General features: G+C 41.7%; 1 non-coding gene and 1 pseudogene across 1 annotated transcript; both read left to right on the forward strand.

The window, feature by feature from the left end:
- The first annotated feature begins 6,791 nt into the window (after positions 1 to 6,791).
- LOC124978460 (U2 spliceosomal RNA) lies at positions 6,792 to 6,980 on the forward strand. Its single transcript, XR_007107471.1, has one exon. It is a non-coding gene; the product is annotated as a U2 spliceosomal RNA (small nuclear RNA).
- Positions 6,981 to 8,486: 1,506 nt separating this feature from the next.
- LOC124976302 (MAPK-interacting and spindle-stabilizing protein-like) lies at positions 8,487 to 9,148 on the forward strand (annotated as a pseudogene).
- The last annotated feature ends 6,673 nt before the right edge of the window (positions 9,149 to 15,821 follow it).

Consider the following 15,821-nt stretch of genomic DNA (forward strand, 5'->3'; position numbering starts at 1 on the left):
AGTGACCCCTGTGGGAACTCAGCTGACTCTTTAACAGACAGAAATAGGTCACTTTGACAAGCTTGATCTTAAACACCTAGCAAAACAGTTAAAACCAAAATATAGCCATTCTTGGGCATTTAAAAGAAATAATAGTTAAATGTAACTTAAGATGTACACTTGTGTTAGCCCACTAGAATAAAGACTGAAAGATACAAAAGAGAGTTTCTTAGGCAAATGTGCCTGATAAGTATCAAGAGAATCTGCCAGAGTCAGAAGTTTTAGTCAGTTTAAGGCCTAGAAACACAGGTAGGCTTATTGACACAGGTAGGAATTATTGACTTCTGTCATCTTTATGATATGCATTGGCATGTTCCAGGTTCTGCAACATTTATATTGTATTTATCTCATTTCAGTACGCATGTCTTTTTGTTCTTCTCTCATAGAAGCACCCACCCCCAGATGCCTTTACAACCTGCTCTTCCCCAACCAGACTTCAACCATGGACCCCCCTCAATTAACCTGATTTCTAAAAAGGGAACTCCAAACTGTTTGCCCCATGCTGCCCCCTTTCCACCTCGAAGAAGCCAACAGCGGTAAAGGAGTTCCTAAAATTAGAGGGGTGAATGAAGCCAGAATTGGGGACAAGCAGTTAGTGTATAAATAGGGGATCAGTCAAATCAAGGAAATGAAGTTCATGAAAACATCTGCCTCTGGAAGTATGGAAGTTGAAGACTGCCCCTGGGAGAATGGACTTTTTACATCTCGCCTGCACAACCAGCCCTAGTCACTTAGATAGGAAGGAGAGATAAGGCGGGAAAGAACCAGAGAACAAAAGATTTTCTTATAAAAACAAACGGGGGAATGTAATGTACAAAGCTGCTCATCCCAACCTTTCCGATGCAGCCGTTTCCCCGCCTCCCAACTACTGTCAGTCTGTGAACATCCTCGCTAGCCATTGGTTCATCAGTGAGCTTGCAAGTATCCTCCTTGGATATTGGTCCCGTCAGCCGGGCGGGATTCTTAAAGATAGCTTCACCGCCATCTTTTCTCTTGCCTTTCTCCTCCTCGCTTTTCTGCTCTCTAGCGTGTACCCTTTCTCTTTCCCTTTCTTTTCCTCTCATTTTCTCTCTTACCCTGCAGGGAGACACTATTTGCTTAATAAACTCCCTCATGTGAAAAAAAAAAAAAAGAAAAAGAAAAAAAAGAAAATATAGAGATGGCAAAATTAACACACAAAAAGATGTTTCACACCGTGAGCCATTAGGGAAATGCAAATTGAGCTCATTATGACAGATTGCTATATACCTATCAGCACAGCTGAAGGAAAAAATAGTGAGATACCAGGTGTTGGTGGGGGTGAGGAGCAACTGGACCTCTCATGCTGGTGGAAATGTAAAATGCTAGCCACTCTGGAAAACAGTTTGGCAATTTCTTTTTAAAACTAAACTAGTAATTACAATCCTGGAAATTTATCAAAGAAAAATGAAACTTAAAAAAAAAAAAAAAGAAAAATGAGAATGTGTATGTTCATGAAAAAACCTATACACAAATGTCCTTAGCAGCTTTATTCATAAGAACCCAAATGGGTCACAACCCAGTTACCCATCAATGGGAGAGTGTCCAGAGTGGGCTAAGCCAGCAGCTGCAGAAGCTCACATGTGGACCGTGTACCTTTCCAGAGAAAGCGCATCCTGGGGCAGAGGTAGGGTGTGTGTTGAGGAGAGAACAGTGACCAGGCACTAGCAGATCTGAGAGTTCAGTCTAGGGTTGTGCCCATTGTGAACTGAATCTTTAAAGTCACAGGTTTCCCAGATCCGTGAATACTGCCTCAATATGGCAGCCTCGTTGGCGGTGAAGGGCCATGTGTTTTTTTTTCTTTAGCAGGGATGTGACTTACTACCTACTTTCCTATACATAGAACAACCTGTGAGTCACTTCGTGGGTGAAGTGACCCGTTGTGTGGAAATGCTTTTTTGTGTGTGGGGTCATGGATGCCTATGTGGTATCTTTAAGTATATAACATGTAATATGGAATCCAAAAGGATAGAACTAACCAGGTCAGCTAAGGGACCCCGGTATATATCAGAAACATGTTCCCCCAAAGTACCACGAGATGGCAGCACATAAACACAGCATTTAGAGTTCCCTTCTACTGAGAAAAATGTTGAAACTCAAACAGTCCACTGGTAATTCCCCGGCGGTCCTGAAAAACCCTACACTCCGAGGCTGATAGTGCTTGTTTGTATGATAATGTGCTTCAAGGACGTGCAGCATTAGTTAAGCTAAATACAAAGATTTTAAAGATGACAAGACATAAAGTAGTTAAAATTCTTCAATGAGTGCTCAGTAAATTTTGCTCCTGAAGACAGAAGCGAATGATACTTGATAAAAGAATTTGTTCAGCACAGATGACCTACTGGTCATCTCTCATAATTGCAGTAGTTCGTTTATTAAGAATTTAACCCCAGCTGAGCGCGGTGGCGCGGGCCTGTAATCCCAGCGGCTCTGGAGGCTGAGGCAGGAGGATGGCAAGTTCAAAGTCAGCCTCAGCAAAAGCGAGGCTCTAAGCAACTCAGTGAGACCCTGTCTCTAAATAAAATACAAAATAGGGCTGGTGATGTGGTTCGTGGTCAAGTGCCCCCGAGTTCAATCCCCGGTACCAAAAAAAAAAAAGAAGAATTTAACCCCATGTCCGGCATATAGTCAAGTCCTTACATACTTTATATCATTAAACTTTACTGCTGCCATCTGGCATACTGATAATTAGTCTTATTTTACAGATGGGGAGAAGGATTAGCGCCGTTAGGAGTTTGGGTAATGGAAAATAGCTGGTCAAGACTGAGATGTAACGTGGCTTACATTACATTGTTGCCTGACCTCCAACAATCCTCCAGTACACAACATCTCCGCTAGATGGCGCTCGTGTCTAAACTGACTGGTGATCCTTGAAGTCTGTCCAACACTAAACAGAATGAACTTTTCTTCAAAAACATTTTGCAACTAATTATTTGTATGTTCACCCTAACCACCAATTGATGATATCCCTTATCTCGGAATTAGTGATAACAGCAGTTAGCAATTTATTATCAAGAAAAAGTTTTATCACTTGCACACTCTTGGTGGGATTGTTAATTAGTTCACCACTATGGAAATCAGTATGGAGATTACTCAAAAGACGAGGTAAGGAAACACCATATTGACACAGCTATACCACTCCTCAGTTTTTATCCTAAAGAGTTAAAGTCATCAATGGATAATAAAAAGTGGTATATATACACAATGGAATATTAGCCTTAAAGAAGAAAGAAATTATGGCATTTGCTGGTAAATAAATGGAACTGGAGACTATCATGCTAAGTTAAAAAAGCCAATCCCAAAAACCAAAGGCCAAATGTTCTCTCTGATATGTGGATGCTAATACACAATAAGGGGGGAAGGAAAGATAGTTGTTCATTGGATTAGATAAAGGGGAATGAAGGGAAAGGCAGGAGGATGGGAAAAGGAAAGACAGTAGAATGAATCAGACATAACTTTCATATGTTCATATATGAATTCACAACCAGTGTAACTCCACATCATGTAAGACCACAGAATAGGAAGTTATACTCCATGTAGGTATGTCAAAATACACTCTACTATCATGTATATCTAAAAAGAACAAATAAAACAATAAAACATTTTAAAAAGAAAGTCAGCAATCTATAGCAATATGTGCTCCCCATGTTTATAGCACCACAATTCACAATAGTCAAATTATGGAACCAGCCTAAGTTTCCATCAATGGATGGATGGATAAAGCGAATGTGGTATGTATACACAAGGAACTTTCACTCAGTCATTAAAAATGAAATTATGTAATTTGCAGGAAAATTGAACTAGATAAAGATCATTATGTTAAGCAAAACAAGTCAAATTCAGAAGTCAAGGATTGTCTGTTTTCTCTCTATGTGGAAGCTACAGAGGAAAAAAGAGAAAGGTGGGGGTAATCTCATGAAAACTGAAGGGAGATAAGTAGAGTAGAGGAAAGGGACCAGGGGAGGGAAGAAGGAAAGGAAAAGGGGAAATACTGGGGAATGATATTGGTCAAGTTATATTGTTATATTTTATGTATGTACGAATGTGTAACACCACCACCATTAGGTACAGCTATAATGCACCAATAAAATATATGGAAAAAAGAAAAGGGTTCATAAGATTCTTTACAAGAGTACTTGATTTTTTTTCACTTCAATTGCACAACTAAAATTACACATATCCAAAATGCCATGAATTAACAGCTCCTGGAAGTGACACATCCCAGGTAGCATATACAGCTACCTTCAAATGGCAGCTTCCAGCCATACATTTGGTTTGGTGTTGAGCAAGAGGAAAGTAAGATGACTGGATATGAAGAGTTACGTTTTTTTAAAATTAATTTTGTAAAGTTGATTTTTTCCAATTTCTATTTCTATCTGGGAGTATGGAGGTATCAAGATGCTAAATACTCCGTAGTACTTAAGTGATAGAATGCTAAAAAAGATAGAATGCTAAAAAGAAAGCAAAGATAGGCAAGCAGGTCGGAGGGAGACAGGAAAGGTCTACTTGACGCCTCTACTCTTTCTATTCAGAATAACCCTGGGGATCCTGCCTCACTGCCATCCAGCTCAGCAGTTCACGTTCACTCCCCACCCCCAACTCAGACAACTTGGTGGAAGAGGGGAAACAAGATTAATTTAGGATACAGTAAGTAGGGAATAAGACCCCCTCCTTCTTTTTTTCATTGAAAATGCCAAATCCTATCAAAGTGAATTCAGCATGTGAATTTTCACTAAAAATAACATCTCTAATTTTTTACTTGCACATTTATGATATATGTGATTTCCATATGTGATATGAAGTTATATAAAGGTGGGCATTATCTCTCTTTTACAAATCCAGAAACTTGTAACTTTCCTAAGTGATATATCTAGGGGAAAAATGAATTTAGGAAAGTGAAGCCTTTTGTGCCCTTTTAAGTCTAGTAAAGCATCATCTAGCTGGGTATGGTAGTGCATGCCTGTCATCTCAGCTCCTGGGGAGGTTGAGGCAGGAGGATCAAAAGTTCAAAGTCAGCCTCAGCGACTTAGTGAGACCCTGTCTTAAAAAGGTGTGGTGGGCTGGGGATGTAGGTCAGTGGTAAAGCGCCCCTGCGTTTGATCTCCATTGTGAAAGAGGTTGCGTGACTAGGGGACTGTCAGATTTTGGACCAGCTCTGCAGATCCTCTGAGGTGAGTTTAGCCACGTGAGACGGATCAGAGGGCTGCTCGCTTCCCTCCAGCTCTGTTCAGCTGTGTGGGTACAGACAATGGCTTGGAGGTGAAATGGAAACAGAACGTGATGAAGCAAGACAGGGCACATACAAGGAAGTGATTCCAACAACTGGCTGTGATTAAAGCTGGGAGAGGCAGAAGGTGAGGGCCTGAGAGGAGGTGGGCCATGGTCAAAGGGGATGGATGAGTGTAGGTGGTCTTGTGGGGAGAGTGGCAGAGGGATGAGCAGTGATAGTAAGGCACATGAGATTGCTATTAGGGAGGGTGTCAATATTGGTCAGGACAAGTCTGGGAAATGACGTTGGGAATGAATGGCTGAGGAGACAAGATCACTGGCAGAGAACTGAGATGCCAGTATACTGGAAATGTTATTTACAAAGATATCAATATCACCAAGGACAGGAGAGTGTTTGAGAAAGTGACAGTGAGGCAGGAAGCGAAACCTTCAAGGAATAAAGTCCTCTGCCAGTAAGGTTTTGGTAGATGACTGTCACCATGAGGGTGATGGGAGAAACAGGGTGTCATAGAAGCAGGGAGAATATTCTGGGAAAGGAACAATGAATGGTGAGGAAGACACTCACCCACCTTTAGGCCCAAGGATATGCAAACAATGGCACGAAGGACAACATCAGCATTCTGAGAGAACAAGAAGGGAAAAGGGGATTTCACGTAGAGGTGTGAAGTCCAATATGGTGGCCAGCCACATCTGGACACTGAACATTGAAAGGTGACTTGTGTGACTGAGGAACTGAATTTTTAATTGAACTTAATTTAAATTAAGTTAAAAATTGGAAAAAAAGTTTTCAGTTAGTGTATCACATACCTGAAATAATCAACTTATAAGGAAGAAAGATTTCCTTTGGCTGTTTCAGAGGTTTCAGACCATGGTCGTTTGGCCGCACTGCTTTGGGGTCCACAAGGCAACACATCTTAGCAGGGAGTGTGTGGTAGAGCAAGCTGGTCACATCATGGCAGTCAGCAAGCAAAGAAAGGAGGAGAGGATCAGAGAGGGTCTCACCATTCCCTTCAAGGCCACTCTGCTAATGACCCCAAGAACTCCCACTAGGCCTTTTAAAGGTTCCAACTCCTTCCACTAGCACCAGGCAGGGGACCAAGCCTTTAGCACTGGACCTTTGGGGGACATTCCAGATCCATACTATAGCAAATGCTTTTCTCTTGAACAGTTTTATTGGTTTGGTAGGACTCCATTTCACTTTAACTGCTGGAAATCCAAACCGATGTGCTCTACCTATAAAATGCATATCAGATTCCTAAGAGTTAGTGTGGGGGGATATAAAATCTGTCACTGATATTTTTATACTTTTTGTGTGTTGAAATTCATTAGGTTACAAAAAATGTATTATTAAAATTGATTTCACCTGCTCCTTTTAACTTATTATTATTATTTTTTACTTACTACTAGAAGATTTGGAAGGGCATATGTCGCTCTCACTACATTTCTGTTGTTCAGTGCTAGCCTAGAGAAGAAAGATGAAGGGAATATCGACAGAAAAGGTGGAGATTGCTTCTCAGTCTTTTGGCTAAGATCAAGTGTAGTCTCTGTTCTTATCAGCTTACTATCTGATATGGCCTCTACCCGAGGACGATACATTAAATGAATTTTTGGAAATAGGAGATGGAATAGGAGCCTGCTGTCTACTCCATGCATCAAACTGGTGTTACAGTATCTCCAGGAACGGTGCACCAAAAAAGAAAGGAAAAGTTGAGGACATTGAGCATTTCACTGACAAATGATCAAGCAGCAGAGGAAAGGCTTCAGGGATGGTCTGGTCTGGAAGAAAGGGTCAGAGAGTTAGATGCACAGTCACATGGGGACAAGTGTGTCAAGGTTGAGGAACTTTCCAGGGAGTCCTGGGAGTCTCATGGTGCCTGGAATGAATAAGCAGACAAAAGTCATAAAGAGGTAAGTCCTGATTTTTCTCAAACCAGACATGGTGGTGAGGCTGTGAATACTTTCATGTAGGGAGGAGGCCCAGTGCTAGATGGGAATCCCAATTCATTCTGTCGAAGGAGGATGGAGAAAAACTGGACAGGATTTGCTGATGGATTGGAGGTGGGGTCTGAAAGTAAAAGAGAAGTCCTGGGTGACTCTAAGAACTGACCTGGGCAACTGGAAGGATAGAGTTGCCTGTCACCAGATGGGGAAGACGGCTGGTAAAATGTTGGGGTGCACAGAGGGAGGACACGAGTTCCCATTGGGACTTGTGAAGTTTGAGGTTCCTGCTAGACCTCCAACTAGAAGTCTTAAAAAGGCACATGGCAACAGGAGTCTGTAGTTCAAAGGAAATATGAAACTGGAGATAGATCTGAGCATCTTCACCATTTAGATGGTATTTAAAGCTATGGACGGTGAATTCTGAGATCAAAGAATTGTACATCAATTAAAGAACAATTCCTGGTCACTTTTGTCATTTTGACTAGCCATGGTATAAATAACTCCCAATTCATTTTTAAGGGTGATTTTTTTGAAGGTGCATGTATCTAATGATATTTGGCTCAACGTAATTTTACAGTGACTGTGTATACTCTGGACACACACCAGCTTATAGATAGTACAAGGATCCAGAAACTGGACTGGTGTTTCTACAATTTGTCATTCAGAGAAACTACAGCTGCTCATCCAGAACTTTTTACCTTCTGCTCACCCTCACCTTGCTCCTGCCTCATTGTGAACATTTCCCTACACACCTGGAATCTTATTACAGTGAACAAAATGTTGAGTGAGAATCTTTTGAACTGAACCAACCACACCACCCATATATATGCATTAAGTCAACTGGTAAACAGGCAAATCTCCAGTTTAGACCCTCAGCACAGTGCTCTCTGCCCAGAAATTAACCAACAGCCTACATTGCAAAGAAGAAAAGGGAAATTGCATCAGATGAATCATTCTTCCCTTTTGAATTTCCCTAGTTGGCCAAGAAAACACAAACTCTTGATTATCACTGTTTAACCCTGGGTTGCTTCTGCATTCCACTTCCCTCCAGAAATCCCATGAGTCCCTACAGGTATCCCCCATGCACCTATCTGGGAAGGCATTTAAAAAAATGCTCTCCAGGGGTGCTGCTGCCACTGCCCTCAGTCAGGCTGCACCCTGTTCTTCAGGGCCCACTTCCCTTGGACCCATTCATGCTGCTACTCCCCGCAGTGGGCTTCAGTCTTGCCACGAAAATGTCTGATTAATTTTCTGAACACTCTCCTGCCAAAACCCCTGCTGTGAACAGCAAAAAACTGTCCAACCTCCTCCAGGCTGACCAGGCTCCAACCCTTAGCCTTCTGTGCCATCTGGACTCCCACCAAGTGTTACGCCCCCCACTGTGCCTTTCGGACCAGCACCAACAAGAATGCATCTTTTTGTGCCTCCCACCTCCAGGACCACCTCCAGGACTCCCAGCACCCTTGCCTCCTTCAGGATCATCATGCCTCCCCATCTGGTGGTTCTTATCCAGCCCCTTCTATGCCAGGCCCCATAGAGCCATATAGTATACCAAATATTCCCCTTCCAGAATTACGTAGACCATATGGTACACCCTCAGATCCAGCAGCAGCTGGTCTTTTAGGACCGTGGGGATTCAGGTCTTCTGCACTTTGTGCAGCAGAACTGGGAGGACAGTATCCTTTCCCTAATGTGCCACAGCCATCTCCAGGGCCATCTCACTCTTATTCCTCACCAAGCATCAGAGGCAGCCACACCTGTTTCATGGGGCATGGTGCTACCAGGAGCCTGGGGATCCCCACCACTTTCAAGATCATATCCCACACTAGAATTCTCTCCTACTCCCAGGAATCCTTTCCAAGTGCCTCTGGGATCTTCTGGTGCTCTATCAACAGCTGGTGGCCTCCATTCCTGTCATTAAGTTGACAGTAGATGAAAAGATGGCACTTTTCAAATACACACACACACACCAAGGCATGTATAAAAATTGCTGGTTTCATTGCATGTATTTGAAGGCATTTGTGAAATAACAAGGCAGATCTTCTACCCAGGCCATTCCCTGTACTTGCCTCCTCATACCACTCCAGTTCTTTACTCTCAATTACTCCCTTACACAGAAAACTGGCACACTTGGGAGTCTGCTATCAGAACATACACCAGTCAAGTTCAGAGAACTTAAGCCATACAGACACAACTCTTCCCTTTGTACAGTGTGAATCAAAAATGCATCTTTCAGAATGCATACTAGAATGTATGTGTGTGGCTGTGTGTGGCTTTGTGCATCCTTTGGTGTCATCTATGACCTATGGTGTCCTATATTTCCTGTACAGTGGAAGTCAGGGCCAAAGGCATACTCACATTCAGTTTTAGCTGTTTAGGAAACAAGAATTGATAATAGATACTGTGCTTTTCCTGTGACCATCCACTGGAAAACATATAAAAAATTTTCTTGCTGCTACGTGTAGTGGCGCATGCCTGTAATCCCAGCAGCTTGGGAGGTTGAGGCAGGAGGATCACAAGCTCAAATCCAGCCTCAGCAAAAGTGAGGCACTAAGCAACTCAGTGAAACCCTGTCTCTAAATAAAATACAAAACAGGGCTGGGGATGTGGCTCAGTGGTCGAGTGCCCCTGAATTTAATCCCTGGTAACCCCACCCCCACCACCCCATCCAAAAAAAAAAAATAGTTTCTTGCTACTCTTACTGATGCCAAAGTCAAAATGTTCAGGAGGTTCGGAGCAGGCGGGGGTGGGGGGTGAGGGTGTGGGGGGGTGGGGAGATGTTACACTCATCCCTTACTATAAACTCCTCACTTTGGGGTCCAAGCATCTCTTGACAAGCACTGCCTACATTCACTGTTCCACTGATGTTTGCAAGGAGACAATTTGTCTAATTTGGTCATTGTAATGTACAAAGCTGCTCTCCCCACCCTTTCCGATGCAGCCATTTCCCCGCCTCTCACAGACTGTCAGTCTGTGAACATCCTAGCTAGCTATTGGTTCATTCATCAGTCAGCTTGCAAGTATCCTCCTCCGATATTGGTCCCGTTAGCCTGGCGGGATTCTTTTTTTTTTTTGCGGTGCTGGGGATTGAACCCAGGGCCTTGTGCTTGCAAGACAAGCACTCTACCGACTGAGCTATCTCCCCAGCCCCGGGATTCTTAAAGATAGCTTCACCGCCATCTTTTCTCTCTTGCCTTTCTCTCTCTGACTCGCTTTCTTTCTCCTCCTTGCTTTCCACTCTCTCTAGCGCGCGCCCTTTCTCTTTCCTTTCTCTTTTCCCCTCATTTTCTCTCTTACCCTGCAGGGAGACACTCTGTTTGCTTAATAAACTCCCTTATGTGATTTCCCGTGTCCGGTGTGGTTTTCGTGGGATTCCTTACAGTCATTCCTTTTGCTTTTTTTACTTGGAATTCTTCCATAAAGGAAAACTTTTCCTTACCAACTCCTTGATTTTCCTGAAATATAACTGAAACAGAAAGGGAGAATAAATACTTGATTCTGCCCCTGTTTATAAATTGGCAGAGAACAGGGTTGTGTCCCATTAGATTCTGGTGGTGACAAATGCAGGGTTTTGGGTTGTCGTTTGAATTTGTAATTGTATCAGGATGCTACGTTTTAGTTCATAGACTTCCATTTTGGTGCTAAGACTGACCTCTCTGAAGTCCCTTTCAGAGTGACTTAGGGTGACTTCATCCCATAAGTCTTTGATGCCTTCCCTGTTTCTGGGTTCAATCCATGGTACCAAAATATATAAAAATGAAAAGATAACCTAGGGCCAGAGACAGGTGGCAAAAGAGAAAGTCTGGGAAGGGATGAAATGGGAAGACAAGACAGGTTGGCATGAGAAGGTAAGTCGCTATGGCTGGGTGAGAGAGATGCTGAGAAGATGGTTACAGGCTAGAAGTTTCAGGAAGCAGGTTTCTGAGGTAGAAGTGGAGTCAAGTCCCTTATTGGGCATTTTCCCTATCATTAGCTATGTGTAATGAAAAATTGTGTGCGTGCGTGTGTGTGTGTGTGTGTGTGTGTGTGTCTTCAACCAACTCACTTAATGGACCAAATGGCAAAGAGATAATGTCATGGTAAGCACTCAAAACACAAAAGGGTGTGTATCATCTAACAAGCCTCTCTGATCACAGAACCTGAGAGATGAAATATTCACACTATCAAAGGAATATCTCATTATTCTTTATATCCTGGACTCAGACAAAAAGGTAACAAAGCAAGCAACTATCACAGTAGTCAGCTACTCTGGGAATTTGGAGAGGGAAAGGAAAGGCACTGTCCAAGACTATAGAACTGGTCTTGCAAGGGGATGAAATAAAAGAAAAATTATGGAAACAAAGTACAAGTGACTTCTGAGTTAGTGAGCAGTAGAGTAGGACAGGAAGGCACTGGTAGAAGAAGATGGTTGGAAACAAGGTTGGGACACAACAGGGAAGCAGAGGGCCCATGGCCACTCTGCTTTTAATACAGCAAGAGCACAGCCTGGGCTCCCGATTCACTTAGACACTGAATCTGCCAGTTGTTACCTTATCAGCACACTAGGTCAGATTAGAACTTACTTGAATTAATAAATGCTTCCTGTTAATACTGAGTACATAGATTATCTCACGTGGGAAGGAAATGCAAGCTGCTGAACTGAAGAACAGCGTATGAAATTCACATTTCTAAAAGAAAGGAATTTAATAGAGGGATGTGAAAGATCTCATAGAATTGGAGGGAAGGCCAAAGAGCAAGGTCAGAAACAACAAGAGTCAGGAAGATCCAATGGGTTTCATGGCAAAATTCACTTATTCTGGAATGGAAACAGTCTAAGCATTTGTTCTAGCCCCTGGCTGCTCTGATTAAGGCAAAATGATCCAGAAGAGTTAAAAAATTCAGCTGGTCTGGCTCTGTTGATGCACCTAGTACTTGGCTGAGGGAAAGGAGGGTACTTTGTCTTATAGCCCTTAAAGACTACACCTGAGAGGTGAGAAAGAATTTCCAAAAAGGAAATGCTGCTTCTGAAAGAAGGTGGGTGCTCGGCAGCTGAAGAACCACAAATCTCTCCACTACACACAGCCTGCTCTTAATTCTGGCTTCCTGCAGGAAGAAGGCACCCACATCACACTCCTCTAGGAGGGTGGTGATTTTTCACAGTGTTATGATGATCAAGGAATCATGCCAAACAAGCAAATTCTGGCTCTGAATACACTACAGATGTATATGTGTGTGTGTGTCTGTTAGAGGACATATTCCATAAGTCAAATTTTCTTGGATGCAAGCAATAGAATTTGCCTTTAATATTAGAAGAAAATTACGTCCAGGAAAAATGGACAAGTTACAAAAAGATAAAACAAAGTTGACCAAAACAGAATATAAAAATGCCCTTGGACCAAAATTCAAAATGAAGCCACCTGATGACACTAGGGTGATGTGCAATGTTCCAGTTATTGTCCTTCATTAACTACCAGTTATAAATCATTTACCTGGGTTCAGAATGAGGTTCTGGAGCTCTCAAGTGAGGCAATCGCAAGGCAGAAGTTGGAAGAGAGAGGAAAGAGACAAAAACACAATCACAAAATGACAACATGCATAAGGAAATGACACGCTAAGAGAAAAACAAAATCAATAATCGGAACATCCTGAAGAAGATTTAAAACAAAATAAGTTGAGAGTATTCAAAGAGATAAACAGAAATTACACTTTCATTACAAAAAGAACAGTGAACTATTTTATTTTTAAAAAAGAGTGAAAATCAGATGAACATAGAGAAGAATCAATTAGAAAATTTGTAAAGAAAAATACAGCTTAATTAGTATTTAAAATAAACAGTATGCTAGATATTGTAAGAGTAAATAAGCAAATTAGAACAGAGGAAATTACCTCAAATGCAACACACAATACACACGTCCCTCCTTTCCACTTAGATGTCTAACAGGCAACTCAAATTTTCAGACACAGAAACAAAAATGCATTTGTGGATAATATGATCAATTATCTAGAAATCCCAGAAGCCTAAAAAACATACCTCCTCCTATCCCACCCTCTCCATTGTTCTCAGAACTCTGAATTTTTTAACTAACTGAATTCAGCAAAGTAGCTGGAGCTATGATCAATTAACAAAAATTAACTGCTTGTTACTGAAGTATTTGAGGAAATGGAAACCAAATTTTTAAAAACCTATTTTGAGTAGTCTTTTAAAATCTAAGAATAGGAAGGCACAGTGGTGCACACCTGTAATACCAGCAATTCTTGGGAAGCTTGAAGCAGGAACTTAGTAAGTTCAAGGTCAGCCTGAGCAAATAAGCAAGATCCTGTTCTCCCCCCACCAAAAAAGAAAAAAAAAAGAAGTTGGGATAGTGCTCAGATATAGCACTAAGCTCAATCCCCAGTACCAAAAACTCAAAATAAAATCTGGAAATAAACTTTAAGAAGCACACTGCACATAAATGAAAACTCATTTTACTGGAAAACATTTTGAGTAAATACAGGCATACCATGTTCTGGATAGAACATCATGATTTTAAAACAATCTATGCGTCTTATATTTTTAATGCAGCAAATCAATCCAACACTCATAAAAATCCCATGGGGACTTGGATTTTTCTGTCACTTAATAAGGTGATTCTCAAGTATCAAAGATATGTGATGAAATTTTTAAAAATTAAAAAAAAAAAACCCTGGTAACTGCCCTGTCACATATCATAATTCAAGGCACATAAGCATATGGACTCAGTGAGAGAAAAATCATGGAGCAGTCCAGATGCCACAGAACATGGGAAGGGTGGGATGGGAGCAGAGTGATGAAAAGAGGGAAGGAGAAAGAGCTTTGCTGAAATACAGTAAGCAAGACATGCCTGCTCATCCTCTAAGTGGAGGTGGGGACAGCACTGGACAGGTGAATATGGAACTTGGGGGAGAGGTCTGGGCTGCAGGCTGCATAGAGACATTTAAAACCATGGGAAACCACTGAACTTTTGCTAAGCCTTTATTGCTTTCTTCCTTTGAAATGATATCGTTTGGCTTTTCAAATTAGTCTCTGAAGTTCGCCCACCCATATTTCTGTTTTCCATTTGAGGAAATGGGTAAAAGTATATTGGATGAATTTAATAGAGGACTAGATAGACTAATTAAAGTACTTCTTTTTATTATTCCTGTACTACTTTCCTTATTATTTTTAAACACTTCACTTTCATGTCATTTTCCTTCTTTAAAATCGTTAACAAGCTTTTATCTCTTACACATACACCAAGACACTATTTGGCATTCACAGTATTTTCTCCATTGTCAAAATGGCTCCTTCATTCCTCAAAAAAATGCACCAACTACACCCCCTGGCCATTGACTGTGACTCAAACTGGTATTACAACTGTCTTGATCTTCACCTCATTCTGTCAGAGCTTGCGAGCTCGTGAAGTCTTTGTTCCAACTCATGAGCCCATTACTTCCAACACACACTTGGCAGCCTTAATAAGCTATCTTGCATTTAGGCATCTCAAATCTATTTCTCAAACTGTATATGCCCACTAAGAAGTTATATTTGAATGAAATTCTGATCATGAATGCCAAAATAATACAGTATTTTTCTAATATGAATAACTTGCTTTCTATCACCAAAGTACATGATCCAAGGAGTAAATCAATTATACAAGTTTAAATTCACAGGACTCCATTGTCAACCTAGAGTACCAAACCAGTAATACTGTGGAAGACACAATTCAGTCACAGTTGTAAAGGGAAAGTACCAAGGCAGAAGGCCTGTTCCAAAGGTCACACGAGTCCTAACCAAGGAAGCGCCTTCTTCACTACCAGTCCAGCAGTAGGACTCTGGGGTACACTGTTCTGACCCAGGAAGGGGACAACCAAGTTCTGTGGGAAAATGGCACCTTATTTCCCACTGAAGTCAATGAAATAATAATCACTATTCCTGTAATTCTTCTCATTAAGCAAGAAGCAGAAAATTGGTTAGGGTGACCTGTCAAATATGTGACTCCAAGCAACTGGGGCAGAGTTAGGTGAAAACACAAAAACACATGCACACACCAACAAGTGAGCAGACACACTCCAGACAATACAATCAAGTATGCCACACAAAACCATATTTATTGTGAAACAACTGGAGTTAGGAAAGTAGGATTGTTGCCACCACTGTTTATTTATCTAGTTCACAACTAAGTGTAGTCGTGCCTGCCCTTATGGGGCTTACAATCTTATTAGGGAAAGTGTAGAAGGTACACAACAAGCCAGACAGTAAGAAAGCTCATGCCAAGTGCCATAAGACTTCAGAAGGCAGCGTAGTTTAAGAATGCAGGATTAGAAGTCATGGAATCCAGGTTCCAGTCCCAACCTTGTAAGTCAGAGATAACCTCTCTGGGATTATTACCCCAGCAGAAAAACGTAGTAGTGAGATTTAGAGGCTGTCTGCACTTGTTTCCATCATGATTTGGATCAAAAGCTGAGGCAAGTTTTATAGAGGAGGTGGCACCCAAGCGGGATACTGACGGAAGGCAGAGAAGGCATTTCAGACAAGGAAAGCGGCACTGAGGTAGGCGTAAGCGTGGCTTTGGAGGGGAGAAGAAAGACAAGTGTCACACAGAACAATGGAAAGAGGT

This window comes from Sciurus carolinensis, chromosome 2 (genome assembly GCF_902686445.1).
Source record: "Sciurus carolinensis chromosome 2, mSciCar1.2, whole genome shotgun sequence".
NCBI classification, from domain to species: domain Eukaryota; kingdom Metazoa; phylum Chordata; class Mammalia; order Rodentia; family Sciuridae; genus Sciurus; species Sciurus carolinensis.